The following is a 9,551-nucleotide window of genomic DNA, read 5'->3' as shown; positions in this document are numbered from 1 at the left end:
AGTTGAAGCAAGTTTAGCTTTTGCTTTGAATACTCTATGGGCTACACCTTTGCCAGAAAATTTAACGACGATCGAAGCAGCTCTAATAGAACTTTCATCATGCTGTGTAGTCGGATTATTCAATTGGAGACGTTATACATTAATCAAATCAGAATATGAGAGGTTGGTCACAGAAATTTTGCTATTTATAATGTGATATAAATGTATAATATTCTCCAGCAGATCACTTCTTGTCTTCTCCAGCTGGGCTTCAGTTGCAACTAATTTGTCATAAATTGGGGCGATACTTGAAGAAACTGAGTTACACCCTAATTTATCTCTTGCTTTCAGGGCTAAAAAAGTCTTAGAAAGAGTTTCATAAATCTCAAGGGTATTATCAAGCTCCACAATTGCTTTTTTGACAGCAGGCGTGGATGAATCTATCGTTTTAGGGTTGTATTCTTGAAGATTCACAAATATTAGCCTAAATTCATCATGACTAACAAGAGACCAGAAAGTGGGCTTTCCGTGCGAAACCTTTCCTATTTGCAAAATTCTCACAGGCCATAGAGGGCAGTTCTTGAATTTAGCTATCGCAACATCAAACTGCTTGAAACGCTGCATCATTAAGAGTATCATATTTTTAGAAGTCGATAAACAGAGCAAAAAGACTTATCTTTAAGTGAAGGCCGAGCCTCCCAATTGCATCCAAGTGGATTCAAATCCAACCTGTGTAAAGTCGGCCTAAAAGACTTTCCTGCGTATCACTGGGCAGTGAACTTTCCCAAAGAGGGGCCCACAATTTGCCAATTCCATAATAAATAATCCTCCAAAAAATTTCAGTCCTAAGCAAAACTTAATTCAGTAACTGCAAGTTACTTCGTAACAGCACATTTAATTCAAAGCAGTAGCTAGCTCAGATCATGAACAATGTAAAAAGATAATCCGATTAATTTATCAATTTCAATCAAATTTCATTAAGATCCGGTCACCCATTCTTAAGTTTAAAATGCCTCAAGTTTTCTAATTTTTTTCAAATTAACAGCCCCCAGCTCCCCCAAAGACAACGGATCCGTACCAATTATGTCAATCTCGCATCTATGACTTGTGCTTATTCTTCCCATCAAGTTTCATCCCGAACTCTCCACTCTAAGTGTTTTCCAAGATGTCCGGTTTCAAAGATTTCTGTTTCCCCCCTCGAACCCTCTCTGTCCCTGGAACTGATTCGAATTGAACATAGAGTATCTGAGACACAAGATTCTTCTATATATCAAGTTTTATTAAGATCCGATCACCAATTCGTAAGATACCTTGATTTTCACGTTTTCCAAGAATTCCAGTTTCCCCCTCCAACTCTCTTCAAAGTCACTGGACCTGGTCAGAATTAAAAAAATGAGAGTTCTAAAGCACAAGATCCTTCTAGATATCAAATTTCATTAAGATCTGAACACCCTTTCGTAAGTTACAAATACCTCATTTTTTTAATTTTTTTGAACTACCCCCCCCCCAGCTCTACCAAAGAGAGCGGATCCGGTCCGGTTATGTCAGTCACCTATCTTGGACTTGTGCTTATTCTTTCCACCAAGTTTCATCCTGATATCTCCGCTTTAAGCTTTTCCAAAATTTTCTGCCCCTCCTAATGACACTGGATCCTGTCGGGATTTAAAATAAGAGATCTGAGTTTTGAGGTCCTTCTAAATATGAAATTTCATTATGATACAATCACTCTTTCGTAAGTAAAAATATCCCATTTTTTTAATTTTTCAGATTTAATCCTCCCCCCCCCCAACGCCCCCGAAGAGAGCAGATCCGTTCCGGTTATCAATTCCGAATCTAAGACTTGTCTTATTTTTACCACCAAGGTTCATCCCGATCCCTATAATCTAAGCGTTTCCAAGAATTTAGGTTCCCCCCCCCAACTTCTTCTTCACCGGATCTGGTCGGGATTTAAAATAAGAGCTCTGAGAAATGATATCCTTCCAAACATCAAATTTCAATAGGATCCTATCACTCCGTAAGTTAAAAATACCTAATTTTTTAATTTTTCAGAATTAACCCTCCTCCCTCCAACTTCCCAAAGAGAGCGAATCCGTTCCAGTTATGTCAATCTCGTATCTAGAACGTATTATTTATTATTATTAGTATTATTTAAGATTATTTTTACCACCAAGTTTCATACCGATCCCTCTACTCTAAGCGTTTTCCAAGATTTTAGGTTCCCTACAACTTCCCCTCAATGTCTGCGGATCTGGTTGGGATTTAAAATTAAGAGCCCTGAGACACAATATCCTTCCAAACATCAAATTTCATTAAGATCCGATCACTCTTTCGTAAGTTAAAAATGCCTCATTTTTCTAATTTTTCAGAATTAACCCTCTCCCCTCCCAAATAGAGCGGAGCCGTTCTGGTTATGTCAATCACGTATCTAGAACTTGTGCTTACTTTTCCCACCAAGTTTCATCCCAATCCCTCCATTCTAAGCGTTTTCCAAGATTTTAGTCCCCCCCCCCCAAATGTCACCGGATCCAGTTGGGATTTAAAATAAGACCCCTGAGACACAATATCCTTCCAAATGTCAAATTTCATTAAGATCTGATCACTCCTTCGTAACTTAAAAACACCTCATTTTTTCTAATTTTTCAGAATTAACCCCCCCCCCCCACCAAAGAGAGTGGATCTGTTCTGGTTATGTCAATCAAGTATCTAGGACTTATGATTATTTTTACCACCAAATTTCATGCCGATCCCTCCACTCTAAGCGTTTTCCAAGATTTTAGGTTCCCCCCTCCAACTCCCATCAATGTCACCGGATCTGGCAGGGATTCCAAATAAGAGCTTTGAGTTACGATATCCTTCCAAACATAAAATTTCATTAGGATCCCATCACCTGTTAGTAAGTTAAAAATACTTCATTTTTCTTTTTTTCAGAATTAACCGGCCCCAACTCCCCACCCCCAGATGGTCAAATTAGGAAAACGGCTGTTTCTAATTTAATCTGATCCGGTCTCTGATACGTCTGCCGAATTTCATCGTCCTAGTTTACCTTGAAGTGCCTAAAGTAGCAAAACCGGGACAGAAAGACAGACCGACAGAATTTGCGATCGCTATATGTCACTTGCTTAATACCAAGTGCCATAAAAATAAAAAAAAGCTAGGTTCATAAGGCAAAATTTTCGAGAATTTAATTTTCAAAAATATTTCAATTAAAAAATCACATAAACATTCTCCTTACGATATCCATGAAAATTCTTCTAAATACTCCTAAAACAGAAGAAACGATTGCTGTCATAGCGGCATCGCCGATGGATTGCAGCAACCTGGAGAAGGTCCTATGGTTGACCTATAAATTTTGATTTTAATTAGATTGCAGTTGAAAACGAATCTAAAGAATATTAAGCGTTGTTCAAGCCGTTTAGCACCACTTCATTACCTAAACTGAATTCAAATACTGTCTTTTGATTTAATTTCTACGGCTAACACTCAAAATGCCATGATCACAATACCCACGACTCAAAATGCCCATGAAAAATGCCAATAACTCAAAAAGCCCACGAGATAAGATAAGATATTTTAAAAAAATCACTATCACAAGCCCTCAAAGGGCCGAATTCAGACTTCGGAGTCGACTAATAAAACAAACAAAGCAAAAAACACTAATAATAATGAATAATCAAATTACGAGTAAAAAAAAAAATATATAAGTTGGAAAAAAGGGAAGGGGACAAAAAAGTCTAATAATACAGAAAAGAAAAAGAAATAAACATATATATCTAGAAATTAAAAGGGACACTAAAAAAAAAGTCCAAAAACTCACAAAAAAAGAACGGAGCATAAAACACAAGAAAAACACATATGAATTAAAAGGGAAACTAAACCAAAACAGCGGGGGGCAAGCAAATTAGTGTAACGACCTAAAGCACCTCACATGAAAAAACTTGTGACACGGCGAGAAGAACTAAGAGCCAAGAGATCATATGGTATGAGCTCTAACAAAATTCAATGAATCAATAGATTGATTTAAAAAGGAAAATAAGAGGCTTAATGCCGGTCAAGATTTAAAATAAGAGCTCTGAGTCACAAAGTCCTTCTAAATATCAAAATTCATTAAGATCCGATCACCGACTCGTAAGTTATAAATACCTAATTTTTTCTAATTTTTCCTCTCCCTTTTGCCCCGCAGATGGTCAAATCTGGGAAAACGACTTTATCAAGTCAAATTGTGCAGCTCCCCGACACGCCTACCAATTTTCATCGCCCTAGCACGTCCAGAAGCACCGAACTCACCAAATTACTGAACCCCTCCCCCCAACTCCCCTAAAGAGAGCGAATCCAGTACGATTCTGTCAATCACGTATCAAGGACATTTGTTTATTCTATCCACCAAGCTTCATCCCGATTCCTCCACTCCAAGTGTTTTTCCAAGATTTCCCCCTCCAACTCCCCCCAATGCCAAAAGATCTGGTCGGGATTTGAAATAAGAGCTCTGAGACATGAATTCCTTCTAAAAATCAAATTTCATTACGATCCGATCATCTATTCGTAAGATAAAAATACCCCAATTTTCATGTTTTCCAAGAATTCCGGTTTCCCCCTCCAACTCCCCCGAATGTCGCAGGATCTGGTCGGAATTTGAAATTAGAACTTTAAAGCACAAGATCCTTCTAAATATCAAATTTCATTAAGATCTGGTCACCCTTTCGTAAGTTACAAATACCTCAATTTTCAAAATTACCCCCCCCCCCCAATTCCACCAAAGAGAGCAGATCCGGTCCAGTTATGTCAGTCATGTATCTTAGACAGGTTTCTATTCTTCCCATCCAGTTTCATCCTGATCTCATCACTTTAAGTATTTTCTAAGATTTCCGGTCCCCCCAACTGCCCCCCCCCCAATTACGCTTGATCCGGTTGAGATTTAAAATAAGATATCTGAGTTACGAGGTCCTTCTAAATATGAAGTTTCATGAAGATCCGATCACTCCTTCGTAAGTTAAAATACGTCATTTTTTCTTATTTTTCAGAATTACCCCCCCCCCATTGAGCGGATCCGTTCCAATTATGTAAATCACGTATGCAAGACTTCTGATTATTTTTCCAACCAAGTTTCATCCCAATCCCTCCAATCTAAGCGTTTCCATCATTTTAGGTTTCCCCACCCCAAACTTCCCCCAATGTCACCAGATCCGGTCAGGATTTAAAATAAGAGGTTTGAGACACGATATCCTTCTAAATATCAAATTTCATGGAGATCCAATCACCCGTTCGTAATTTAAAAATACCTCATTTTTTCTAATTTTTCAGAATTAACCCCCCCCCTCCCAACTACCCCAAAGAGAGCGGATCCGTTCTGGATATGTCAATCATGTATCTAGGACTCGTGTTTTTTTTCCACCAAGTTTCATCCCGATCCCTCCACTCTGTGTTTTCCAAGTTTTAGGTTTCCCCCTCCCAACTCCCCCCCAATGTCATCAGATCCGGTTGGGTTTAAAATAAGAGCTCTGAACCACGATATCCTTCTAAATATCAAATTTCATTGAGATCCGATCACCCGTTCGTAAGTTAAAAATACCTAATTTTTTTTAATTTTTCAGAAATACCCCCCCCCCATTACCCCAAAGAGAGCGGATCCGTTCCTTTTATGTCAATCATCTATCTAGGACTTGTGTTTATTTTTCCCACCATGTTTCATCTCGATCCCTCCACTCTAAGTGTTTTCCAAGTTTTAGGTTTCCCCCTCCCAACTCCCCGCCCCCGCCACCAGATCCGGTCGGGATTTAAAATAAGAGCTCTAAGACACGATATCCTTCTAAACATCAAATTTCATTGAGATCCGATCACCCGTTCGTAAGTAGAAAATACCACATTTTTTCTAATTTTTAAGAATTACTCCCCCCCCCCCAACTACCCCAAAGAGAGCGAATCATCTCCGATTATGTCAATCATGTATCTGGGACTTGCGCTTATTTTTCCCATCAAGTTTCATCCCGATCCCTCAACTCTGTGTTTTCCAAGATTTTAGGTTTCACCCCTCCAACTCCCCCCAATGTCATCAGATCCGGTCGGGATTTAAAGTAAGAGCTCTGAGACACAATATCATTCCAAAAGACACATAATCTGAGACACAAGATCCAATCACCCGCTCATAAGTTAAAAATACTTCATTTTTTCCGAATTAACCGGCCCCCCACTCCCCCCCCCCAGATGGTCAAATGGGTAAAACGACTATTTCTAATTCAATCTGGTCCGGTCCCTGATACACTTGCCAAATTTCATCGTCCTAGCTTACCTGGAAGTGCCTAAAGTAGCAAAACCGGGACTTTAGGTTTCCCCCTCCAATTCCCCCCAATGTCGTCAGATCCGGTCGGGATTTAAAACAAGAGCTCTGAGACACAGTATCATTCAAAACATCAAATTTCATTAAGATCCAATCACCCGCTCATAAGTTAAAAATACTTCATTTTTTCTATTTTTTGCGAATTAACCGGCCCCTCACTCCCCCCAGAAGGTCAAATCGGGAAAACGACTATTTCTAATTTAATTTGATTCGGTCCCTGATACACTTGCCAAATTTCATCGTCCTAGCTTACCTGGAAGTGCCTAAAGTAGCAAAACCGGGACCGACAGACAGAGCGACAGAATTGGCGATTGCTATATGTCACTTGGTTAATACCAAGTGCCATAACAAGTAAATTCGATAAGTACTTTTGACAATGCCCTAATGCCAATTTCCATCAAAACGAACCTGAGCTGAATTGGAGTTTAGCAACAAAATATTTTGTATACAAAGCATGAGCTATATTTTGATTAATCCTATATAGTTTCTAACAAGGTTCGAGTAGTATTTTGGGTTAGATTTTTAAAGTAACATACTAGAGCGTTTTCTTAAATAAGTTCGGAGACCAAGCAGGCAAAGCAAGACAATGCAAGGCAACAGGACAACAAAAGAAAAAAAAATTAGAATTCCAAGCACTGACCTTTCTTTATTATAGCTGTCTTAGGCAAAATTGGTTGAGTGGAAACAATTTTCAAATCCGCTTAGTTGCTAAGAAAAAAAAAATAAATAAAATCAGAAGCGCGAAGTCTTCATGAAAAAGCCTCATTGAAATCATGGCTCAAATAAGATTTCTTTTTTTTGCAAAATCATTATTTTCTTTTTTGCTGTGGATAGCTTCGTTTTTTTTCCGTGTCCTTATTCTTCCGTATTGTCAAATAGAGACGGTTCAGAAACTTACATATCTGTACGATATTTTTACATATTATTTCTCCTTATTTGAGTTCCAGCAATTTCAATTTAAGAAACTCATTTATCGACAGCATGAGAAAATATAAGAAAACGTGGTAGTTTGCAGCCAGTTGAAAAGCAGAATAAATTTCAAAAGCAAAGGCAATTTTCACATTCAGCCGTGTCTTTAATAAAGTTTTTCAGGCAAAGCTGGTGTACTTTTTTAATTTTTCAGGGCAACTACAATGAAAAGGCCTTAACTAATTATGGTGTTGAAATGGAAAAAGTAAAAATTATGAACTTGTATAAAGCTAATAGATTGGTATTATGTGAATTTTTTTTAGGTAATTGGGGGACCACTGTTAGTTGATGGGTTGAAAATTGAAATTTGGATTGAATCAAATTTTGAATGAGGGTATATTTGTTTCACGTCTACTGGACTGCCCTTCTAAAGAGCCTTTTGTCAGGCACTTGACAAGATCAGAAGAGTATTATATTGTAATGTATACTGTAAATACTTAGTTCAGTATAAAAAAAAAAAAAAAAAAAAAAAAAAAAAAGCAAGCAAGTTCTATGGACCTATCAAGATAGAGCGGTAGTAGGCCTGAAAAATTTTTGTCAAAGATTGAGCAAAGCACTAGGTATCAGTCAAGGGCCCTGTTGCTATATCAAGCATTGTTAACATTAAAGAGCTACAAAAAGAAAGTGGAACAAAACTTGAATTGGCTCTCTACGTTTGTTACTAAAGAGAACCCGTCCATCAGCAATACGGACACCCCGCCAGAGATATTGAAACAACATGCACGATTCGTAAGGTGTTCAACTTATGGCGTGCTGACACCTTCCCTCCCCCCACGGCAAAATAAAGTTTAACATTCTATTTTTCACTGATTTTATTTTCTTTGGCCAAATTGAATGGAACTACAATTAGTGTTACAAGGATTGTAGACAGGCAGATACACAGAAGAAATGTCTCAGTCGACAGCACAGAACAATTTTAAAAAATTAACTTATTCATCTTCTGGATTGAAAGTATAAAACTTTATAGAAGAGCGTCTCTTAAAGCACAAGAATATTTTAAAAGGGTTTCACTGTTTGCTTCACACTTATCCACAGAATAGTGAAGAAAGTAAAGAGATGAAAGAGCCATTTTTGAAGTTGATCGAAATTTATGAAGAAGATTTGGAAAACAACACCTTAAACGTTTGATGACGGAAAGAAAAATTTCTCTAACGGAACAAGGCACACCATGTCAATGCAACTGATTTCCTAAATATTTGTGGCAAAGCAATCTCTCCGAACATCCATATCTTACTTAATATTTTAATCACTATACCTGTATTGACCAGCACAACAGAGCGCTCCTTTTACACTTCGGAGAATCAAGACATATCTAAGAAACGTGACGTCTGAAAATAGGCTAAATGGCTTTACCAATCTCAATGTCCACAGGGAAATTCTAGTTGACACAGACAGTGTATATATCCATACTGACGAAGACTCAATTTTGTTTTGTAAGACAGCTAATATAGGAAGATTGTGTCAGAATAAAACTTAAAATCGTATTTAATCTGCTTGGTTTTATCAATCATTCTTATAGTCCCTACTCGAGCAACTTTAGGCAATGCCTTAAATTACCGGTTTTTCTGAGGATTTTTGAAGTTTTTGTTGATTAGCCCACACTAGACATCACCACCCTTACTTACGGCAACTTACGTTCATTCTAAGCTTGCTTTCATTCACTCTTTTCATTTTTCTTCATTTTAAGTTTCCTTCTCTTATGGATTTCTGCTTGATTTATCAAAATTATTTTGCTCAAACTAAGAGTTTATGCAAAATCTTTTGGATTTTACTTTTTGGTTCTCGTTTGGTTTGAACTTTTTGCTTTTTATGCAAAACTTCCTGTTTTCAATAATATAATTCAAAAGAGGCCATTAACCATTTTTATTTAAAGGGCAGGTAATAATCTTGTCAACAGAAAAAAAATCAGCTTATGTAATTTAAAATGCATTATGGTGCAAATATTAAATATTAGTGGAGAACACTTTCTTTTTGATTTTTTCAACTTTTATCATGACCACATTTATGAATAAGCAGGGCTTTACCGTATGCAAGGTGCAATACATTAAAACAGATTGGACTAATTGACAGTGTTTTCAGATCGACGCTGCTTTGAGGTAAAGAATTCTCTATACTTTTTTACTGATACTGACAAATGTCCTTAGGAATGGAGACACAACCTAGGTTTCCTGGTACCCACAGGTATATCTTGTGGAGACAGAAAAGTTATCTATTGCCAAGAGGGTCAGTTTCTAAAAATCAAAGACAGAGAGAACACACAAAAAAAATCAGT

The 9,551-nt window shown here is 37.4% G+C and overlaps 1 long non-coding RNA gene across 1 annotated transcript; it reads right to left on the bottom strand.

Moving 5' to 3' along the window:
* Positions 1 to 3,135: 3,135 nt before the first annotated feature.
* Positions 3,136 to 9,174, bottom strand: LOC136042757 (uncharacterized). The gene is made up of 3 exons (XR_010621411.1): positions 8,535 to 9,174; positions 6,951 to 7,018; positions 3,136 to 3,319 (listed from the first exon to the last, which is right to left on the bottom strand). It is a non-coding gene; the product is annotated as an uncharacterized LOC136042757 (long non-coding RNA).
* Positions 9,175 to 9,551: the final 377 nt, after the last annotated feature.

The sequence above is a fragment of the Artemia franciscana genome, unplaced genomic scaffold, assembly GCF_032884065.1.
Source record: "Artemia franciscana unplaced genomic scaffold, ASM3288406v1 Scaffold_1939, whole genome shotgun sequence".
In the NCBI taxonomy this organism is placed as follows: domain Eukaryota; kingdom Metazoa; phylum Arthropoda; class Branchiopoda; order Anostraca; family Artemiidae; genus Artemia; species Artemia franciscana.
This window is presented reverse-complemented; position numbering and strand designations above follow the sequence as displayed.